This window comes from Rattus norvegicus, chromosome 16 (genome assembly GCF_021556685.1).
Source record: "Rattus norvegicus strain SHRSP/BbbUtx chromosome 16, alternate assembly SHRSP_T2T, whole genome shotgun sequence".
NCBI classification, from domain to species: Eukaryota; Metazoa; Chordata; class Mammalia; order Rodentia; family Muridae; genus Rattus; species Rattus norvegicus.
Window position 1 is genome coordinate 5999261 of NC_141549.1, and position 23646 is coordinate 6022906.

Sequence of the window (23646 nt, forward strand, 5' to 3'; positions counted from 1 at the left end):
GTTATTATTTAAAAATGTAAATTTCCTGTAAATGAGAAACAATTGTTTCCTTAGATCTCATTCTGTCATTCCCATACTTAGAGCCTTCTATGAGGATGAAAATCAGCCCAAACCCTGTGTGACCAGCACCGCCTTTGTGACTGCGTCCTTGCCCACTTCTGCCTTTTTCAGTTGTTGTTCACCTTTGTGCCTCAAGGCTCCCTCAGCCCTCACTGTTCTTGTGTTCACGCCAGGCGCTCCCTTCCCGTTGCCGTTTTCTTCATGGTGCTTATTACTATACGACATGTCCTTGTTTTTAGCTAGTTTCAGTACATCGTAAGACTTTAAACCATATTTAATCAATACTAAAACTGATATATCTACTTAAGAATACTTTGGTATTGCTCCTTGCTAGAGAAATAGAAGTGCGTTCACTAATGCATTGTTGCTTGTATTTACTGTTGGGAAACCAGGTAGGCAAGAGCTGTCTTTGTCTTTGTTTCGTGAGCTTTTCCTGGAGTGCTAAAAACAAACACCCACCCTCCCTAGATAAGGTACCAACTACGGTCCAGCTTGGTGAGCTACTGTGTTTATTGGCTTGTCACAGAGAGGTTAGGGGCTCCTTACAGGACTGTAGGGCACTCCAAAACAGCAGCGTCACTAGGTCTCATCCCGGTGTGGTGGCTCTCTCACGGCTGTATGTCCCAGGCACTGTATACTCCTGAGAGCCTGTACAAAAGTAATATACATGTGGGAGGGAGGTGTAGGCAGAAGTGGCTGGAATCTCAGGTGAGGGTCTATTGAGCCTCTCTTCCCTTTCTCTTGATCTTGAGGGTCTTTTGCAGTTAGTCAGAGCTGCTCTGGTGAAGATGGTGAAGACTGTTTGGAGGACAGACTACACTCTTAACTATCATGGCCTCCCTCGTTACTGAAAAGGGTGTCTGGACATATATGCATGTTAAGTGCAGGTATGTGGACAGCAAACAGTTTGGAGGCTGTTTAGTTTAAAGGTGAGAAGCCAGTATCTTACCATGTTTTGTTGTTTGCAGGTCTTTTCTCCCTCCCTCCCTCCCTCCTTTCCGATTTATTTCATTTTGTTTTAGTCTCACTCTGGGAATGAACTCAGGGTCCTCCTGTTAATCCTTCCAAGGGTTTGGATTCTAGCATGTTCTACCACATTTGAAGAACAGGGCTTATTTTGATTAATGTTTTAGGTTAGCAAGGTCCCTCTCCTCAATGTCACTTTAAAAAATTACTTTTTAAAAATAAAAAGCAAAACACACATGCACATAAAAAATTAAAAATCCTAAAATGTCATAGTAATTTATAATATCCATTCTCCCAAGGAAACCGAGCAGCTTCAGGTATTTGGCAGTGCATTCTGCTTTCAGCAGAAACATCCAGGGCTGAGACACCAAGCCGTTTGCTCTCGTTCTTGTGGGGTAGTAGACATGAGAAGCAACTCGTTCTTAGGTTTTATGTGGGAGAGGAGTGGAGTAACTCCATTTCCATTGCCCAGGACTGCAGCTTCGGAAACAAGTCTGTTGATCCCCTTGCCTCTCACTTTGTTAATAAATGTGTGCTCTGGGCCTGCTGCATCTGGGGAGAACCTGTGCTCTCTTAGACAGGGAGACAGCTACTGGGGTGCAGGAGGACCTGACAGTAGACTTTGTGGGTTTTTGTTTTCCTTCCCCATCCTTCTTGAATATGGGAGATTTTAGGGAAATTCTGAAAAGTGTGTGTGTGTGTGTGTGTGTGTGTGTGTGTGTGTGTGTTGACCTTTACTGTTTCACTGAATAGGATCGATAGGGGCAAATTTAGGAAAATTGGACTCCAGTAATTTTAGAATGTATAGTTAGCTTACAAGAATGTTACATGAAATCCTTTAGTAGTAAAGATAAGCATGTCATATTCGCATGAAATGTAATTAATTGGTCTTTCGTTGAAGACTTACTGGATAATTTGAGTCTTAAACTTCAGTTATAGAACCAAATGTACAAAATAGAATAGAATGTACTTTAAAAACTGGGTGGAATATTTTTAGCACTATGGCACAAAATTGAAAGTACTGTATTTATAAGGAAGAAGAATAGTAGGGGGCTCTTCATATTCTTAATCCTTCACTCATCTGTACTGAATTCAGGTTGTGCTACAGGACTGTCATGCAGGGACGTGTTCTGAGAAATATGTTACTAGGCAATCTCATTATAGGGAGAACTTCCATGAGCTGAGGCATCTGTGATAACCGCAGTTTCTGTAGGAGATTTAATCTAATGGACCACTGTGTGTTGTACACAATCTGTCATCTGCAGAATGTTGTGTAGCATATGGTTATAGGACAGGAAGAATACTCTTACCAATCATTACTTTTTCTTATGTGCTTTCTTTTTAGATCATAGTCTTAGAGTTAAGTCCCTTTCTCTCCTCCCGGACAAAAGTCTCCTCTGCTCTTACCTTAGACAGTGTTTCTTTGTATAGCCCTGGCTGGCCTGGAACTCAATCTGTAGATTCAGCTGGCTTTGAACTTAGAGACCTGTATGCCTCTGACTCCTGAGTGCTGGGATTAAAAGCATGTACCACTATACCTGGCCTTATCTCAGTTTTGAAATTGTGACTGAAATAAAAATAGGGGCAAGAGGCTGAGATGTGGTCAGCGTTTAAGAGCACAGCAAGTTCATCTCATTTCCATGGATAAGGGTAACTTCAGTCAGTTCCCAGCTTGTTTGTCTAGATGTTTTTAAGTTATTTCCAGTTTTCTTTTTGTTACTACTGCAAGTAGAATCATGAAACTAATGGCAACAGACTTGTTTTGTATTAACAAAAAGGTTGAGACTTGTGAGGGTAGACTGGTCTCCAGTCAGTCCCAACCTTTCAAGGTGCAGAAGGCAGTGGGATTGGGTGCATAGAGTAAGGACTTGGAGATGAAGGCACACATCGGCCTTCCGTCTCTCATTCTGTCCCTGTGCTGTTGAAAGGTAGTGTAGAAAGGTGTCTAACTGAGTTTAGGAGGAAGGAAGCCCCTGAAGATGCCAGTAGACTAACATGTGGCTGGCTATGCTGTTCAAGTCCCAGGCCTGTGTATGTTCACAATTTCGTCAGCTTTTACATTTTTTTTTTTTTTTTGGTTCTTTTTTTCGGAGCTGGGGACCGAACCCAGGGCCTTGCGCTTCCTAGGTAAGCGCTCTACCACTGAGCTAAATCCCCAGCCCCAGCTTTTACATTTTAATTGGCTGTTTGGTAAACTTCCACAGAGGAGTGTGACAAACATGTACTCACCCCCAGTAGGCTACTGCCATCACACTAAAGGAATGATTCCAGCAAACTTTGTATGGTGAACCAGTGAGTTTATTGGGTTCATATATGTGATGGATGCCCTCCCCCAACAGACACAGCACTGAAATGCCTCACTCTAGCATGGGAGGGCATCTCTGTAAACACACAGATAGAGTTCACCCTCAGCTTTCAACTCTGTTTACTGCAGCACCGCCAAGAGCCGGGGCAGGATTATATGTAGGGTCAGGTCGAGTCCAACGAGTGCATAGCTGGACTCTCAGGTGAGACCGTGATGATTCTCCTCATGTGTTCCTTCTGTAAGAACTTCAGAAGGCCCAAATTTGAGAGTGTTTTATAATCACAGCTGCTCTGATTAAATTGTAATGGCTGTTATGCTGGGAGACCAGTGTTATATACAACATTGATTAACATTGATTTCTGAACTTTTAAATATTCTTTGTTCATTGATAGAAATATAGCCATATTTTTAAAAGTCGGCACCAAAAATGACTATTATATATATATGTGTGTGTGTGTGTGTGTGTGTGTGTGTGTGTGCGTGTATTTATTTGTGTGTGTATATGTGTGTGTGTGTGTGTGTGTGTATGGAGTGTGTAAATGTATTTGTGGGCACATTTATTCATATACTGCCTGTAAATGGATGTTAGAGTACAACTTCTGGGAGTTCATTCTCTCTTATCTTGCTAAGGCAGGATCCTTATTGTTTCTGCTGCTGTGTACTCCAGGCTAGTTGGCTGATGAGCCTTGAGGTGATTTCCTCTGTCTCTGCTTCCTGTCTTACCATAGGAGTGCTAGAATTACAGGTGTAAGACCCTGCATCCTTCGTGAGCTGCAGCGATGGCAGTTGGGTTGCCAGGCTTGTGTAGCAAGGGTCTTTTTACCTGAGACATCTCTGCCCCGAGCATTGGTTTATGTATCGGATGCTTAGTAAGGGGTGTCAACCATGGCACTCCAGTTCTGTCGTTAGAATTTCTAAAGAATTTTTATTTGTAATCTTAAGATGTTCTGTGGTTTACAGTGTTGTGTGAATTTTTTCCCTTGAGGAGGCAAACAGTGCCTGCTTCCTCATAAAAGCCTAGTGACAAACCAAAGTAGGGTCCCACCAGAATTCACCCTGTGGGAATCAGTGAGTTTACTACCTTTACTCACAGAGCATGGGTGAGGGCTCCTGGTAGGAGGAGCATGAGTGCCCCCTCCAAGATCTTCTGTAAGTAGGGCAGACTTGCATACAGATGGCTAGCAGGAACAATTGGAAGCTGAAACAGTTCAGGGGAGTTTTCAAGCTTCTTCACCTACTTTCCTCCCATAAAGGAATGTTAAGAGCCCACAGGGTCTGTCATGATTGGTACTTGGAAGCAGGCTCAGCAGATCTCATGAAGATGGTAGCTATTTACCTTGGAGAAATCAAATATTACCTATCTTAACAGTCAACATTCGTAATTATTATCCTTTTTTTGGGAGAATTTTAGAATATACCTTGGATTATGTTCACACTTCTCTATGTATTGTTTCCATTAAAGTGCTTTCCTAACCTATGAAAGAAACCTAAATGGAGTCACTAAATAACAGGGAAGACAGTGTCCCAGCTAGACATTTTTTGCTATCAAGTGGAACCTCCAGTAACAGGCGTGGGTTACCTCTAGTTGAGTCATTGGCCAAAGGACCCTGTGTGGGCCCCTAAACAACTCAGGCTATTGCCAAGGCTGTTTGCTGCTCTCACAAAGTGAAGGAAACAATTACATATCTCATTGAACACAGAGAGGTTGAGCTGGTGCCTAAGTAGATAGAGCCTCCCTCTTACTGACTACTTATTCATAGTACCGGAAGTTAGTCTGTATAACACCCAAGGAGAAGGGTAACTACAGCCCAGCCACACACCCTGTGATCTACAACAGCGACGTCACTGCATGACATGCTTGGACAGTAGTGACAGAAACACTGTGGGAGAAACCAGTTACTGTTTGCTTGGGTTGAAGGCCCACGTTACAAGATGGAACACCCATGGCTGACACTGTTGGGGGCTAAGAATCTGAGATTGAAGGACAACTGGTAGAAACCTCACAAAAATGAAACAATTACATTAATGAGGAGGCAGCATAAAAGCTCAAGGCTTAGTAAGTTACTTTAAAAGAAAATATCAAATTACTTTATTAAAAATTACTCCATTGAAACTTGAAGCATTGTGCCTGGTATGTGTGCATACCTATAATCCAAGCATTTGGAAGGGAGGGACAGGAAGACCAAGAGTTCTAAAGTCATCCTTCATTACATGGCAGTTTGAGGTTTAATTTTATCTCAGAACAATAAAAAAATCATTATTTAAGTCTATTAGTAATTTCTACACTAACAACATATTTACACTAATTTCTATACTAACAATACAATTAAGTAAGTATCCTTAGACTAGTTAACTCTGTAGTCTTTAATCCTAAAATAACTGTTTCTCAAAACAACTCTAGAAAGATGGTAGCCTATGCCTCTGTCACCGTCTTCCAGAGTCATGTTGTCCCTTTCTGACAGCACTTAAATCACAAGATCTTTCACATCAAGGGCATAGAACTTAATCAACTTTACATTCCGTAAACCTCCTAGAACAGTGCTTCACACCACAGCACTTAACATTGGTCGTGTGCCTTTCTGTAGCACCAGGATCTTAGACCAGGATGCCCAGCTCACTAATGCCTAGTCCTGTGTGCCCGGTGTGGCTGGTAGAAGAACTGGAGGGTCCATCAGAGAGGCCTGCAGACTCCTCAGGTAGCATCCTAAGCATTTGACTGCTTTCCTGGCTTTACTGGAGCATACTGGTGGAGTTAGAAGAGGTGAAGTGCTCTTTATTACAGCACACTACTTTGCTGTTTATACTTTAAAGGCACTTACTGCAAGTGTAAACATTATCTTGGCAGTTTGGTTTTTCAGATAGTGTTTATAGTGTTAATATTTTGCTAGAAAATTAATTTTGCTTGAGTTAGTTAAAAGCTTAATGCTTTCTTAAAAATCTTAAATAGCCCTTACTAACTCGTCCGTGTGTACCGGTGAGTGCGTGGACGCTATGGCATCCATGTGGCAGTGTGGGGGTTAGAAGACAGCCCGTAGGAGTCAGTTCTCTTTGTCCATGTAGGTCTCGGGATTCAAACCTAAGGTTAGTGTCTTTACACTGAACCACCTCGTCACCCGGGGGTGGGAAGGACAAAAACTTTAGGTGCTTGTTACCAAACACGATGATCTGAGTTCCATTCCCCAGGATCCATTTGGTAGAAGAAAACTGATTGTCACAGTTTGTTCTGGCCCTCCCATGCATGTCATGACCCCCACTCCCATACATCAACCAGTGTAAAATAAAAAAGAAGCTGAGCAAGCCATGGAGCCCAAGCCAGCCAGCAGCGTTCTTCAACGGCCTCCGCTCCAGTTCCCACCGCCAGGCTTCTGGCCCGACTTCCTCAGTGATAGAGGTATGACCTGCAAGTCAGAAGCTGAGATAAATCCTTCCCTCCCCAAGTTGATTATGGGTAGTGTTTTATCACACCAACAGAGAGGCAAACAATGACTTTTTCCTTCCGTCCCTCCCTCCCTCCCTCCTTCAATTCTTTTTCTTTTTGTTCCCACCCCATCCCCCCGCCCCCAGTTAGCTTGGAACTTACTATGTAGACCAGGTTGGCTTCAGACTCAGAGATCTGCCTGCTTTTGCTTTTGTACTGCTGGGATTCAAAGTGTGTGTGTTGGAACCAAACTTGGATCCTCTGTAAGAATACTCAATGCTTTAAACCACTAAGCCGTCTTTCCTGTTCCTTATTTCTCTATTGTACTTTGCATATGTATACATGTGTGCCATGACACCCATGTGGAAGTCAGAGAACAGCTTTTGGGAGTTGGCTTTCCTTGCAAGAGCCAGGATTGAACTCAGGCTGCTAGGTGTTTTAGTTAGGATTTTACTGCTGTGATCAGACACCGTGACCAAGGCAACTCTTATAAGGACATTTAATTGGGGCTGGCTTACAGGTTCAGAGGTCCAGTCCGTTATCATCAAGGAGAGAGCATGGCAGCATCTGGGCAGACATGGTGCAGGAGGAGCTGAGAGTCCTACATCTTCATCTGAAGCCAGCCAGGAGGAGACTGGCTCCCATGTGGTTAGGAGTAGTGAGTTTTTCATTGCCCACCCCACAATGATATACTTCCTCCAAAAAGGCCACACCTACTCCAACAAAGCCATACCGTCTAATAGTGCCTTCCCTGGGCCAAGCATATGCAAACCCCACACTAGGTTTGGTGGCAAACATCCTTACCTGTTCAGCCATCTTACTAGCCCCATAGAGAAATGTCTCTTGTTTGAATTCCAGGAAGATCTAGGACCAGCTCTTGAACTTCTAAGGATCAGCGTTTGCTCAGTATCCTCACTTTGGCTTCAGTTGTCATCCAGACTTACTTGGCTGTGTCTGTCTCCTGCCCTCGTCCAGGGCCAGCTATTTCAGAGAGAGCAGGTCTCCAGGAACAGGTGGGTTATATGCTGATATTCATCTGTTTGGAATCTGCATCCCTCTTTACTTTGTACTTCCCCATAACTACTGTCACCACAGAGGACTTCTGCTGTTTTCTAGCCTGCCTAAGGGCACTTTCCTTAGGGCTTCTGCACCTGCTTTGTGTTCTGCCGGAACGTTCTTCCTGTGGAGATGAATGTGATTAGATCCCATGCTGCCTTGTGGTCCTTCCCCAGAAATCATCTTAGTATGACTAAAACTTTACCCTTTTCCAATATTTCATATTACATATTTATCATATGTAGCGCTTTTCTTTCTTGCTAGAGTATATGTTTCTGTAGGACAAAGGGTTTTTGTTCTGTGTTGTTTTCTGGTCTTCAGTCTAGAAGATGGTCTGGCCTATAGTTATATTCAGTGAAAATCTGTTAAGTTTTTTTTAGTACCCTGAAAACTATAGAGATTTTGATTTGGACATGAGATATTGTCTTACTTTGTTTTTTGTTGTTGTCCTAAAACACATGACCAAGAACAGCTTGAAGAGGGAAGGGTTTATTTAGCCACAGGTTATGATCTGTCATTGACAGGTTATGTTCCGTCATTGACGACAGGTTATGATCTGTCATTGACAGGTTATGATCTGTCATTGACAGGTTATGTTCTATCATTGAGGGGGGACAAGGCAGAAACTAAAGGCAGGGTCTTGAAACAGAAGCCTCTGAAGAGCATGGCTTAGTGGCTTTCCTTCCCTGGCCTTTTGCACTACCTTTCCTACATATCTGTCTAGGGATAGCATTGGACCTTCTTGTATCAATTAGCAGTTTAAAAATGTCTCCTGGGGTTGGGGATTTAGCTCAGTGGTAGAGCGCTTGCCTAGGAAGCACAAGGCCCTGGGTTCGGTCCCTAGCTCCGAAAAAAAGAACCAAAAAAAAAAAAAAAAGTCTCCTAAACACAGGCTAGTTTGATGAAGACAGTTTCTCAACCGAAATTTTCTTTTCCCAGCTATATATAAGTTTGTGTCAAATTGACAAGAATTAACCCACAGAAGTATCTGTTCATACAGCCAGAAAACAACTTTGGGTCCTTTGGTCTGAAGGGGATATGTACTTCTAGGAATTTGTCACAAAATGAAGAGTTGAAGGAGCAACAAGAAAAAGATGTCTATAAACCAGAGCCTACAAAACTTGCTTCCACCAGTGCTGTGGGAACCTTGACAAGTAGGAAACTATGCTTTTGCTAGTTCTGCACCTGGAACCTGATAGGTGCATTGCTGATGGCTTAGAAATGTAGATTTTAGGATTGGTGCTTTGAGGAGAGAGCCAGAAGGGTAGGTGTGAAGCTGCCTTCCAATATATATATATTATGTAGCTGTGGTGGTCTAAATGAAAATGGCCCCCATAGACTCATAGGATTGTGGCATCATTGGAGGTGTGGCCATGTTGAAGGAAGAGTGTCATTGAGCTCAAGCCAGGCCTAGTGGCTCACCGTCTCTTCCTACTGTCTGTGGATCTAGACAGAACTCTCAGCCATCTCTCTAATACCTTACATGCCTGTGTGCCACCACACTTCTGTCATGATGATAATGGACTGAAGCTCTGAGCTGTAAGTCAGCCCCAGTTAAATGTTGTCCTTAGAAGAGTTGCTCTCTCTTCCTAGCAATAAAACCCTAACTAACATAGTAGTGTAGTAGACAACATTTAATTTTACATGTAGAAAACAGGCAGATGTCGGACAGATTAAGCTGAGTAGTGTGGACTCTGACACCAAATACTAGGATAATATCTTAGATCATTCCTGAAACATAAGAAAGCTGAGGGATAGTCTTAATTTAGCCCAGTCACACATATGTGTGGACCACAAAGCTGAGCTAAGCTTCTAGAAATGGCACTTAGCAGGAAGCAGGTCTAAACCGTGTTTATGATCTCTTAGTGTGATTCAGTGCTCATTTCCTTGAGTTCATTAAATTTGGGTTTAGGTCCAGTGCTGTCCCAGACTACAGTGATTAAAGCAGCCTCTCTTGGAGCATTGTTAGGGCCCTTCTGTCTCAAGTGTAGGATGCTAAGGGATGTATGGTAGTTGTTATTTAATGTCCTCCCCTCTCCATTGCTAGCCTTTCCCTACTCCAGGACTTAGTGCCAGGATTGAGTTATCTCTTTCTGTCTTTTCTTCACTTTATGACTAAGGACACTAAAATCTAAACATACGTGATTGTCAGCCACATTTATGTTTATGTTCACAGTTAATGACATGAATCTGTTTAATAGCTAGCTTTAAAAAGTCTACTCCTTTTATTATGAAATAAAATCTGTCCTGATCGCTTTAAATATACAGTTTCTTGAGATTAAATGTATTCACATTGTTTTGTGACACTCATTGCTGTAACTTTCTGTTTTGTAAAACTGGAAAGCATACATACCCATTAAATAGTAAACTCTTTCTACCCTTTTAGTTCCCGGAGAACCACCTTTCTGTCTTGAGTCTCTGAAACTGACTACTCTTGTTACTCCATGTAAGTAAGGATTCGCCAAGTCATAGGGTATTTATTTATGACTGACTGGCTTCACTTAGCATACTGTCCTCAAAGTTTATTCACGCCAGAACTTTGATATTAACATACATTTATGCGTCAAAATTTCTTTCCTTTATAAGGCTGAAATAAAATTTTTTATAATCTGTATTTTATTTTGCTAATTCATTTTGGATTACAATATTTTTCTCTAAACAGAAGCAGAGAATAGTAAGATGTTGGAGATTGGTGTTTCTGTGCCCTTTGTCCTTTTCTGTTTCTTCGGCTCAGTTAGGAACGGCCATAGAGTCTGGTCCTTAGGCCCAGGAGTACACACTGAGAGATCAAGAGTCCCTTCTGGTTAGCCCCACCTAAAACAAAGCTTGAGGCTCTGATCAGAGCCCAACCTGACACTGCAGTGAGGCCCCATCTTAAAACCAACATGGGGGGTGGGGCGGAGTGGTAGTCTATGCTGCTGATCGCATTTATGGATTTAGAGTTCTGCCTTAACTTATGTTCCCAAAATGCATATACTGTCTTCTCTCCTTAGAAACTAACCATCAAAGGGATTTTGATATTTAAACGTATCTTTAAACTGGGTGTGGTGGTGCCTGCCTATGATACCAGAAATCTGGAGGCAGAGCAGGATGACAAGTTGGAGGCCAGCCTAGTGTACAAAGCAAGGCTCTGTCTTAGTAAACTAGAGAGCAGCTCCTCTCACTGAAGAGCTGGGCAATGTATCCATCCCTAAGTCTTAAGTGCTTAAATCATCCATTAGGTTGGCTTCATTTCTGTCCTTGTTCTTGTCTGGATCCACTTGACTGAGGTCACAGACTTACTAATTCGGATATACTGCGTTTATTAAAACTGTAGCTAGTAGCAACTCCCTGATTTTCTGATAGGAATTTAAAAATTACTTAAGCCAAACAAACTAAGAATGAACTTGTATTACTTTGTTTACCATAGATCAGATTATTTCCATAGTAAAAAACAACCAGCTTTACCAAAACAAAATCCCCAAACACCTGCAATAATATTTTTAAAAATGATTACTTTTGTGTATATATAACCTGTATGACATGCATTTGTATAAGTGGGCATGTGCACAGTAGTGTGCATCTGGAGGTCAGAGGACTTTTGGACATTGATTTTCCCCGTTCCTAGTGGGTCACAGAGATCTAACTTGGGTTGTCAGTCATGTATAGCAAACACTTTAGAAAACGAAACAAAGCCGACTGAGCCATCTCCCACTCAACCTGTTATGTTGTTTTTGATTTCCTTTGTTCTTTGTCAGTTTTCTAAACTCTGACAGACCTAACAGTCTACTTTATATTGGAGAAAGGGTATCCTATATCCTGTACAAAGTACAGTATATAGATGGGGGAGGAAGGCTTTCTCTATGGACAGCTAACTTCTGCTGTGGTCGCATGTGGTCTTCTGTAAATGCCTTCCTGAATTTGAAGTGCAACTCTAGAAACATAGTTCTTCAGGATACTGAGAGAAAAGATGTGAAGTTAAAGGAAGTAATGTACTCTTTTGCCTTTATTCCTGCATTGAAGTTGCTCTGCTGTTGAGGTGGTTATGGGAAACTCTTGCAGGAAGGTGCTGTGGTGACATCTGTGACTCACAGTTGAGAGGGCAGTCCCATCTCACCATATTCTCAGACATTACTCAGAAGGCTTACAAAGACTTCGTTAGGAATTATTATAAAACTGAGGTATGGTTTGGAAATTCACTTTTCCTTGCTCCTCTTTCTCTGTCTTTGACTCGTTCTTTATGACTGCCATTCATTCTGCAAATATCCATTGTTGCCGTATACTACTCCAAAGAGACGAAAGGCTGTATTATTGTGGGAAGGTAGGAAATTAAACAAGCACAAGGAAATAAAGGAAATGGCTATTGTGATAGATGCCGGACGCAGGTCTAAGTGATAGGAAGGAATAGGACGCAGATGCTTGTACTTGACGTATACAAGAGACGTTTATATGTTGCTGACTCTTGGACTAAGATGTGAAGAGCAAGAAGGAGTTCTGTGAAGAGCTCTAGGGAGGAACTGGTGCTTGGAGAACCTGAGAACCACACAGGGCTTGTTATAGAAACAGAAACAATGAGTGAATATGTCTTACAAAGAGAGTTTATTTACTTCTCTAGTTGGCGTCATGGACCAGGGAGAGCAGGGCCTAAAAATGAGACGGACTAAATAAAGTCTAATGTAATAGCCAACTTTATCCAGAGCATCAGACAGTTTATACTCTGGGGTTAGCAAGAGTCACCTGAGTAAAGTACATCAGAAGGATAAGACGCACATGGCACAATCATGTTTTTCCATGGAGGCACATGAATAACAACAGCTGAAGTAAACTCACTCCGGTCTGCTATGCCTGGGAAGAACATGAAAACACATTCCAAGAGCAGTTCCATAGTTTTGAAGAAACTGAAGCCAGAAGATTTTTGTCTTGTTTTCTTGGAGTTTTCTCATAAGTACTCAGAGCCTGGAAGATTCCTGGAGAGCTGCTAGTCTTCAGTTCCTGTTGGAAGATGAAGAATCTGGGTTCTGATGCCAGAGAAGGATGGCAGTCATAGTAGCAACAGGGTAGAAGCCCTTAAAAATAGCAGGGAGTGAAAGTAGACAGGCAGAACAGCCCTGGGCATCTCTGGTTGGTTTGTTTATGTGTTTGAGACTGACTCTGTAGATCAGACTGGCCTCAACTCACAGAAGTGTATTTGCTTCTGTCTTGTGAGTGCTGGGACTAATGCTGTGAGCCACCATGCCTGATCATCTATGTATTTGAACTGTGGCAAGAAGTTGCTGCCCATTTAGGAGAGTATGTCTCCCCCCTTCAGTTAGTCCTGGGAAAACCGTTCTGGACCTGTCCCAACATAGTTGGTCTTAGATGTAATCAAGTTGACAAGCAAGGTTAACTATCACAGAAACAAAAAGAGGAGTTTGAATGGAGAGATGAGAGAATGGCAAACCGGGACCAGATCTTACAAGGACTGAGGGTCCTAACATGGCAAAGCTTGGTCGACTGTGTAGTACTGAGATGAGGAAACCTGAGAACTATATTTGGAAATAGAATTAGAGTTCAGTTTTGTTTGCATATAAAACACTAAATGGAGATCCCAAATGAGTTAGTTGGACACAGGTGTCTGGGGTTCAGAAAATGAGTCCAAATAATCATTGTACTGAGTCCATAAGTTTGCATGGCAGTGATTAAGAAGAGAATGCCAAGTGTGAATGTATTTAAAAAGTGACCTCAATATTAAACCTTGTAGGATTCTAACCTTTAGAGTCAGGTCTTAGCAGAGGCCACAGAGGAATTATGGCCACAGTAGGAAAAGGAAACCAGGAAAGCAAAGTCATAGTTGTAGAGAGATAAATGCTTTAGGGACTTGAGATTTGCTGTTTGTATTGCCGTGTAGAGCAGAGCAAGGAGAGCTTATACGATAAGAGGGAAACACTGGATTTAGCCATAGGCTCTTGGTGATCTGGACAAGCAGTGCCAGCAACGTAGAGGAAGACAAAGCTGACTGAAACGTCTTACTGTGGAGTGGAGCAGAAGAGAGGCAAAGTCATTTTGGCCAGGGGGTGGGGCAGGAGAACCTTCTTTTATTGTTGAAGTGACAGCATTAGAACACGGTTTTGATGTTCCTTTGAACCAGTGCAGTAGGGCTTGTACAGGTGGGAGAACTGCACATGCCACGATGCTACAGAGCGGACAGGAAGAGGAATGTCATTGAGTAGTTTTGTCCACAGCAGGGGTCCTCAACCTCTCCAGTGCTGCCATCCTTTAATACAGTTCCTCATGTCGTGCTGGGCCTCAACCCTAAAACTACTTATGTAGCTGCTGTTGTGAGTCACAATGTCAGTATCTGATATGTGATATCATATCAGGAGATCTGATATGTGACGCCTGTGAAATGGTCACTCAGCCCCAAAGGGTTATGACCCACAGATTGAGAACCGCTGTTCTAGAGGATGAAAGAAAGCAACTGCAGCAGGTGAGAGTAAAGGAAGCTTATTATTTTGTCATTCGCCTGACTCGGCAGAATTAACTTTAAAAAAAACCACCTCCTTCTTACACATCTTGAGTTTTCTAAGTATGCACTGACTTCCATTGTCTTAAAGAAGCAAAGAGCAAAAGTTAATGGTTATTTCCTGTGTGCTGAGGCAGGATTGACTTGCTCACGTCCTGAGGCAATCTGTGAAGGTTGTGCTTTTGAGATCTAAGATTGCGATTGTACACCAGAATATGCTGGGGGTCCCGTGTGGCTGCTGAGTTCAACCCACCCATTTGTATGAGAGCTCGAAGTTCTAATACATTTTTTTTTTTTTTTTGGTTCTTTTTTTCGGAGCTGGGGACCAAACCCAGGGCCTTGCGCTTCCTAGGCAAGCGCTCTACCACTGAGCTAAATCCCCAGCCCCTCTAATACATTTTTGTACTTGGTCCTTTAAGTTTACAAATGATGGTGTAAATGGCAAGGACTAGAAAGATAAACAAAGATCATGAAAAGCAACTTTGTTTTAAGAGAGGGCTTCTGTGCAGCCCTGACTGTCCAGGAACTCACTCTGTAGATCAGGCTGGCCTGGAATGAGAGATCCACCTGCCTCTGCCTCCCAAGTGCTGGATGTGAAGGTGTGAGCCATCATGCCCTGCAGAAGGTACACTTTATGGTTGGTGGTTGTGGTCTTGGGAGTCAGACCCAGGACATCGCACCTTCCAGGCACTTGCTGTACCACTGAGATGCAGTCCTCATCTGACTGCGTGCGGTTTTGGTTTTTGTTTGTTTGTTTTTTGAGACAGAATCTCACTATGTAACTCTGGCTAACCTGGAGCTCACTGTGTAAACCAAGCTGGCCTTGAACTTACAAATATACACTGGACTCTGTTTCCTGAGTGCTGGGATTAAAAGCATGTGTTATCACACTAACCATAATGTTTCTAATAAAATAAATCTTTTGTCATGTGAACAAGAAAAATAAAAAAGAATCAATTGTAAGCTTTATTTTCCCTTTATTTTAAAAAATGGTGTTTTTTTTTTTAAGGAGAAAGGGTTCATCTATTTTAAAATATACAATTAAAGCTTTTTAAATATACTTACAGAGTTGTATGGTCATCACCATAATTTAATTTTAGAATATTTTACTTTTCAAAACAGAAACCTTACGTACATTAGCAGTTATTCTCTACCTCTGTCTTCCTATTGCCCCAGCTCAAGGCAATCACTAATGTACTTTCGGTGTCCACATTGGCCTATGTTGGATAGATTATAGAAGCAATGCCTATAATCTGTGCTCCCCTGTGATAGGCTTCTTCAGTTTAGCATGAAGTTTTTGAATGTCATTGTGGATGCCATTCATTTTGTTAATCCGTCCTCAGTGGATGAACATTTGAGCTGTTACTACTTTCTGGCAGTGATCACTAGTGTTGCTATGAATATACCTATGTTGACTTTTGTGTGGGTATATTTTTTAATTAATCTTGCAAGTAGAATTGGTTGGTCTTTGCTTAACTCTATTGAGGAATTGTCAGTTACCAGAGGGTCTATACTATTTTATGAATCCTATCCTATAAATACTATGAAGGTTTTTGTGTCTTTATAGCCACTCCAACTTGTTATTTTGTTTTTAAAAATAGCATTATATTTATTCATTCTTGTAGGCTTACTTGGAAACATAACACATTAAAATACAGTAAAATTTCATTATATGTACACCAAGATTGTAAATATTTAAAAAGTATGACTATAGGAAGTGACTGTGTAGAGAGGTCTGTTGCTGTAAAATTACAACAAAATGAAGCTGTCTCTTATCCTGCACTAAGTCTGGCACCGCAGTGCCCCAAGACACCTGGTAGACATCTTCATCTCAGTCAGCAAAGCCTCTCACCCGCTCTGCTCCATCCCATACCACACTGCCGATGGCTACTCTCTGAGCCTGGCAGCAGTCTCTCCACCCATCTAGTTCCCTAGGCAGGTTGTCACCATGCCTGACATACACATCCCAATTCCGTGGCAGCCCAGTGTCCCCAGCCACCACATACTCTCTTGAACTTAAATCGCCACAAGAAAGAACACACAACACAATAACCTCTGATACAATTGATAAGATATAATTGCCCACCTAGACATACAAAGCCCTGTACACATCCATCCCTGAAGAACATTTATAACAACCTGTATATGTGCAGAGAGGAATCTTAACATTTGCCTCCATGTTCTCTCCACTGCTTTTCTTCTCCCTCTCTCCTGTCTTCTCTCTCTAAAACTTTTCTCCCACCTATCCTTCCTTCTCATCCACTGACAGGCCTCGTTCTGTCTTGTACCTGCCTTCACCTGTATGACATCATCCTACAGAGGTCTGTTACTTTTTTATGACTTCAAGATTATTTTAGCTTTTAAAACAACTCTTGTTAAGTTGAGGCTGTTTTTATGTTCTTATTTTGTATAGTTCCCAGTTTGAAAATTAATCTAGTCTGTGTTAAATTTCATATTGATTTTCTTCTTTTCGCTTTACTATGCTAGGGATCAAACTTAGGGCCTTGACATGCCAGGCAAATGCTGATACTCCTGAGCTACCCTCCCCCCCAGCCCTGGCTATATATCTTCAGTCATCCATTCACTCTGTGAACATATGTTGAGGGCCATTCCCACACCTCCTTTACAAAAAGAATCTTTCCCAATCTTGCCTTGAATTTGGAGTCCTCCTGTCTCAACCTTCAGATTGCTGGTATTATAAATGTGGGGCCCATGCTCGCCTTGTCTTTAGGAATTCACTCCTGAACTGTAGGGGTGATTTAGTGGGTAAAGGTGTACTCTGTATGCCAAGCCTGATGAACCTGGGTTGAGCTCAGGATTTCATGGTAAGGAGAGAACCAATACTCACAAGTTATCCTCTGACCTGTATCCATTTGCTGCAATGCAAAGTGTGCATGTGTATGCACCCCCCGCCCCCACACACAATAAATGGATCTCAAAACAAAACCTATCTCAGTCCAGTGCTGAGAGAACCCAAAGCACCCTGGTGACACTTGATTTTGTGGTACAGGTATAAAGAATATAGCTTCGCTGACCAAGGTTTAAAATGCACTAAATGTACCGTGGTTCTTAGAGCTTTTTACAAAGGAAGACCCATTACCAGGAACAGTGCTCAGGTGTGTTTATTATTTTTTGTCAGCTGATTCATTGGGTTGTAGTTCTAAAAATTTTTTATTGATAGTTAGCTGTCTTCTTTCCTATACTGAGGCTTTAGAACGTACAGTAAAGTGTTTGAGAGGAAATAAGAGAAGAGGAGAAGATCTAGTTGTTTTTTTAAAGTCTTTCACATAAAGTGCTTTTCTTGTTTTGTTTCTTGGATTATATGGTTGTGAAAGAGTTTAGGTTTTGAATTTGCCTTTCATTTATGAGTCATGTGTAAATTAGACAATACAATGTCTTCAGATTTCATTCCTTGACCTTTAAAATGCAGTATTTCGAATGTTGATGGGCGGATGACACATACTGCATTGTGCTTGGTACAGTGATCGCTCAAATGTCAGCTGTTTTTCCTCACTTCAGAAGTTTATTTAAAGAAGAATATCCTTCATAAATAAATGGTGTTCTTCCTTGAAGTAATTAAAGTGGTCATTATCTAAAAGTAACAAGATGATGAGAGCATTTTTGGCAAGAGTAAATATAGTTAGTTACACATCGGGCATCTCTAATTTGAATTGTTCATTAGGGATGCTCACTGGCAAAGTCTATGCAAATATTCTAGAATCTGAAATTTAAAACACTTCTGATGCCAGGCATCTCAGATGAAATGATACTCAACTTGTAATAATTTCTAAGAATGTGTAAAAATTGATATAATTTAAAACCACTATTAATTATTAGAATTTATACACGTTAAAGATCAATTCTATACATCTACTGCTCCTATTTTCCTTCCTTCCTTTGTTTCTCTCACCCCACCCCACCCTTTTTTTTTTTTTTTTAATTTGAGAAAGGGCCTCTCTCTGTAGCCCTGTGTCTTAGTTAGGGTTTTATTGCTGTAAAGAGACAGACACCGTGACCAAGGCAACTCTTATAAAGGCAAACATTTAATTGGGGCTGGCTTACCGTTTGGATGTTCAGTCCATTATCATCATGGAGGGAAACATGGCAGCATGCAGGCAGATGTGGTATTGGAAAAGGAGCCTAGAGTTCCACATCTTAATCTGAAGACATCCAGGCACAGACTGGTATCCTTAGGCAGCTAGGAGGAAGCTCTCTTCCTCAATGGGTGGAACCTGAAAATAGGAGGAGACCTCCAAAGCCCACCCTGACAGTGACACACTTCCTCCAACAAGGCCACACTTCCTAACAGTACCACTCCCTAGGGGCCAAGCATCTTTAAACCACAACACCCTGGCTGTCCTAGAACTCACTTTGTAGACCAAACTGGCCTCAAACTCAGGTACCTGCCTATCTCTGTCTCTGGGGTGTCTAGTATTAAAAATGTAAGCCAATATGTCCAGCTAGATTCTTAACTATTATGAGATATAGTATTAGTTAGAAACAAAATAAAACACAGTTTGTCTTCTCGGGACAGAGCGTTTGTAGTCCAGAGGGCACCAGTTCACTGTGACCCTGGATTTCTATGCTTTTTGCCTCTATCTCTCTAGTCCTAGGGTTACAGCCACCATACCCTGATTACAGTGCTGGGGACTCAAACCAGGCATTGTGTGTGCTGGGCAAGCAAACTAACAGCGAAGACACATACCCAGGTCTTCCGAATACAGATTATTTACAGGAAGAGGTCTTTTACTTGTATTCTAAAATCAGTTACTTCTTTTCTTTTAGTAATTTGTGATGCTGCTGGTACGTTACAGAACATACATTTATGGATTTATTTTCCATTCTTATACTGGAAATCATGGATGTGTCTTAATTGAGGAAACTGTTTTACGTGTGGCAGGCTGCTGGCAAGTCACCAGAGGTGGGGTTTGTTTTACATCTGGAATAATGCTTCTGTAAATACAGGGAATGCCTGTTACACTGAATAAACTGCACTCCACAAGGAGTCTGGCCTTTGGATCATTTTTAATCTGGTGATACAGTTATATTTGCTATCATGCCTTTTTTTGGTAGAAAAGTAAACTCAGTTGAGTTGCTCACATCATTGGTTGTACTGATGGAGTTGGCTCAGCCTGTCTTAGGGTGGTCTGGGTTTCTTTTGTGCTTTTCTTTTAAATGCTTTCTAAGGATGTTCCTTTTTCATGTAAAGGGTGGAATAATGACCACCTTTATCACTTTGAGTACAAACCTTTGTAATATGAAAGCTATAACTTAGCCAGTGTTATGAGTGGGTGGTTCTGTTTCCTTTTAAGGCTTACTACTAGAAGAGATGGAAAAGTATGTTTTTGCCATTATTATAATAAAAAACCGTGGCACAGCAATTCATAGAGCAGGTTTCTAGATGATTGGTCTTTCACATGCTTTACTGTGGTTTAGGATTTGGGAATGATAACAGGAAATATTTGTAATTTTTAAATAACAGTTTTTTTTGTATTTTGTTATTATTTTTCAGAATTTAACAATTCCAGTATGTTTTTTATTCCATAATTGAGGAGTTGTGATCTTTCAAAGGTTCATTGCCTTTGCCATGTTTTTTGTGCTTCTCTGTCTAGACGTCACCCTTGTTGGTTTCCAGTCTTATTTCGTGATCTTCTTGGCGGCAGTCATTCCTGTTCCTATCCCATGTGCACCCAGCAGAGCTTGTGCGTAAGTGCAGGGTCCTTGCATGTTGGGCGAGCACCCCACCACCGTGCCGTGTCCAAACCCTAATATCACGCATTCTTTTGCTTCTTGACATTCATAACCGTAGCTCATTTAGTGCTCTCTGAGAAATGGGTGTAAACAATAAGATTAAAATGTATGAGGTTTGAAAGAGAAACCAGTTACATATTACTTACGCTGTTGTGATTACCTGTGCTCTGTGCTGGTGGTGGTAACGTTACAGTCACTGTTAATGTTACTGTGATTTGTTGCCTACATGTGAAGAAAATCTTTAATTTCTGCAGGCTAGTAAATAAATAGGAAGCCTTTTCTTGACTTATACTCAATTCTTGAATTCTCTTTGTGTTTTAGAACTCAAAAAAAGCAAAAAACAAAACAAACAAAAACAAACCTTTCTATAAACAGTGGAAATGAGATAAACTGCTTAAGGATAATTGCTTGAAGGGAAATGCAGTTTAGAAAACTTGCCTTGTTCTACACTGGTGACTTTTAGTCAACAGTTGTAAGAGAGTGTGTGAGGTTATTGTAAAATTCAGGAGATCCTCATGGAGAAAAACCTAGAGGTTAAACAATTCCTGTTTTACAGTGATGATATTCTGAGAGGTCCTGGAGTGTGGGAGTAATTTGAGTGCACAGGCTATAGAGAACGTGTGTGTACTGCCGGGGTCTCAGCCATGGTTGGCATAAATGAGATAGCATGTGGGGTGCTTGGCTTTGGAAGGAGACGTGGGTTCTGAGTGGGTTTCTTAGTTTTGCTGGAGCGTTGGCCTTCCAGTCGTAAGCCTCTTACACAGTGCTTGCTTTCGACTTGGGAAGTGAAATGAGGCACGTCTCAGTGTTGGAAGGGCTGCCCTTTGCTTTCCCAGTCTTTCATTAGAACTTCTGTTTCCTTTGTGTAAGGGAAGGATGTTCGAGTGAAGGAGTTTGTTGTTTTTTTTAAGATAGGTTCTCCCTCCATAGTCTAGCTGGCCTCAAACTCAGAGAGATCCACCTGTCTCTGCCTCCTAAGTGCTGGAGTTAAAGGCAGGCCACCACCACGCCAGGTGTCCTAGTCTGGAAGTTATTTGATTGGAAAGTCGTCTTGTTAGGATTACCTAGACGTGACGTGACATCTTACCTTGTTAGAAGTGACTGTGGACCACTTCTGACTATGTACTACATGGAAGACATTTCCAAACAGCAGGCTGTCTTAGTACTTTAATAGGTATTCTGTAAAAAAGATGTTTTCATGACTTTATAGATAAACAAGTCAGTTTCTTCACCATTATTACAGCATCCCTGTTTTGTTTAGTGTTTTTAAACACTTAAGTGAGGAAGGGTTTAATGTGGGTCAAGTTTTCAGAGGTTCAGCCCATGGTAGCCCATGCATGTCCTTGGAAAGAATATTAGAACAGTGGGGGCATGAAGAGGTAAGTGAGTAGTATTTGCCCCATGTGCCCCCCATTATGACAGCAAAGAGTCCCTCCAGGGACCTGTTTCCAGTGATCTATTTTCTTGTAGCTGCTCAAGAACTTAATTTTCTAAAATACTGCCACCATTTAAAAATCCCAAATGGATACATATATGTTTGTAGTCAAGTTGCATCTATGACTTTCATTTTAGAGAGCTATTCATCATGCAAATCATTAGTAAGCATTTGTTGTGTGTATGCATGGACATTTGCTTGTGTGTGGGTGCATTTGTACACGTGTATGAGGAGGTTCAAGGTTGATATCTGGAGCCATCCTTGGTGGTTCTCTACCTGATTTTTTGAGGTTGGGTCTCTGAGATCACTGTCCATGCCTTCTGAGTGCTGTGATTGCAGTCGGCATGCTCCCTTAGCTCTTACTGGAGCTAAAGTTCTGGAGATCTGATCCATAGTCCTCATACTTAAACAGCAAGTGTTAAAAGTTTATTTAATTGAAAAAAGTGTGTGTGTGTGTGTGTGTGTGTGTGTGTGTGTGTTGTAACATGGCTTACATGTGGAGGTCAGGAGACAACTTTGCAAATTGGTTCTGTATCCTGTAGGTTCCAAGGATCATTTTCCTGAACCATAGACTGTAAACTGTAAGGTGAAATAAACCCTTTCCTCCTCATAGTCCTTTGGTTAAGCTTAAGGTCTTTGGTACTTAGGTTTACTATACTCCCTTCCAAATACTTAGAAGGTAGAGGCAGGCACATCTCTGAGTTTGAGGCCAGCCAAGTCTACAGATTGAGTTTCAGGACAGCTAGGGCTGCACAGAGAAACCCTGTCTTGAAAAACAAAAAGCAGGGGTTAGGGATTTAGCTCAGTGGTAGAGCGCTTGCCTAGCAAGCATAAGGCCCTGGGTTCGGTCCCCAGCTCTGAAAAAAAAAAAAAAAAAGAAAAACAAAAAGCAAAACTGAACAAATGAGCAAGAAAGACTCTGTCAAGTGTTGGATTTTGGTTTCTAGGGTAAGAAGTACTGATTGAAAGTCTTTCTGTTACTGGACTGTGACCAGTAATCTTCAAATTAGCTGCCGTAATTTTATCTCTTGGAAGTCAGAGAAAGGAACATCATTTCAAATTGAGGCCACCCTGGCCTACATGGTGAGTTTCAGGGCAGCTTTAGGAGAATTTCTGCCCCTAACAATAGTAATAAGAAAAACAGAAACCCCAGAAATCTTCAAAATAGCCTTTTGTAGGAATCTGCGCTTAAACAACTAGTTTTTGTTTGTTTGTTTGTTTTAATGCCCTAATAGAAAACTATATTGTATTTATCTACCATCCTTTAATAATTTGAGGAAAAACATGTTAATGACTGCTCTGGTTTGCTTTCTGTTGTAAGAAATACCATAACCAAAAGCAACATGAAGAGGAAAGACAGTTTTGGATTACATGATTAATCACTGAAGGAAGTCAGAGCAGAAACTCAGAAGTAGAGGCAGGAACATGGTGGAAAGCAGTTTGCCTGGCTTGCTCAACTTTCTTTCTCAACCACCTGTCCAGGGGTAATGCCCCCAAGAGTGGACGGGCTCTTCCACGGCCCCAAACCCCACAAAGCCTAACAAACAAAAAAGTTATGCCGTGATTCTCACAACTTCAATTTCAGGGTTCAGAAGGCTCGGCAAATCAAGTTCCAGGCCAGCTAAGGCCTGTCTCAAAACACCGAAACTAAAACAAAACAGAAAGAAAGAAAGAAAATGTCCCACAGACACTCAGAGGCCAAACTGATGGAGGCAGTTCCTTAGCTGAGACATCTTCCTCCCAGGGTTTGTGGCTGTGTGGGACTGAGGGAGACTGACCAGCACAGTGGCCTCAGGTGTGACCTTTGAGTTGATCTTACTTTGTGGGTGGCGTTTGTCCTGAGCCATTGGCTGTGCTTTGGCCAACTCTATTTGTTTCCTACACAGTTTAAATATAACAAATTTAACATCACTCTTGGCCTTCAAAATGCTTTCTCACAAAGCAGCTAGCTTTGAAGCATAGCTCAGAAGAGTGTCACAGGCAGTACTTCAGTTGTTTCTTGAGGAGATATTAATAACCAATCATTTACCCCTAGCCCTTCCTTTTCTGTTGTTCATTTGCAAAATAATGAAATTAAAAATTCTCGATAGCTTTTATAATGACTCAGAGACATGCTAAAATTGTTGTAAAATGATTTTTAAAAACAGAACATGGAAGCACACGGGGAACATGTT

General features: G+C 41.5%; 1 protein-coding gene across 17 annotated transcripts in view; it reads left to right on the forward strand.

Annotated features, from left to right (window-relative positions):
* Nucleotides 1-23646, forward strand: part of Sfmbt1 (Scm-like with four mbt domains 1) — a 119689-nt gene that overhangs the window by 20257 nt on the left and 75786 nt on the right. For 4 of the 17 annotated variants that reach the window (XM_087589045.1, XM_087589044.1, XM_087589035.1 and 1 more), the window contains one exon: nucleotides 7608-7762. The gene's annotated coding sequence lies outside the window, so the exon portion shown is untranslated. 17 annotated transcript variants of the gene reach the window in all.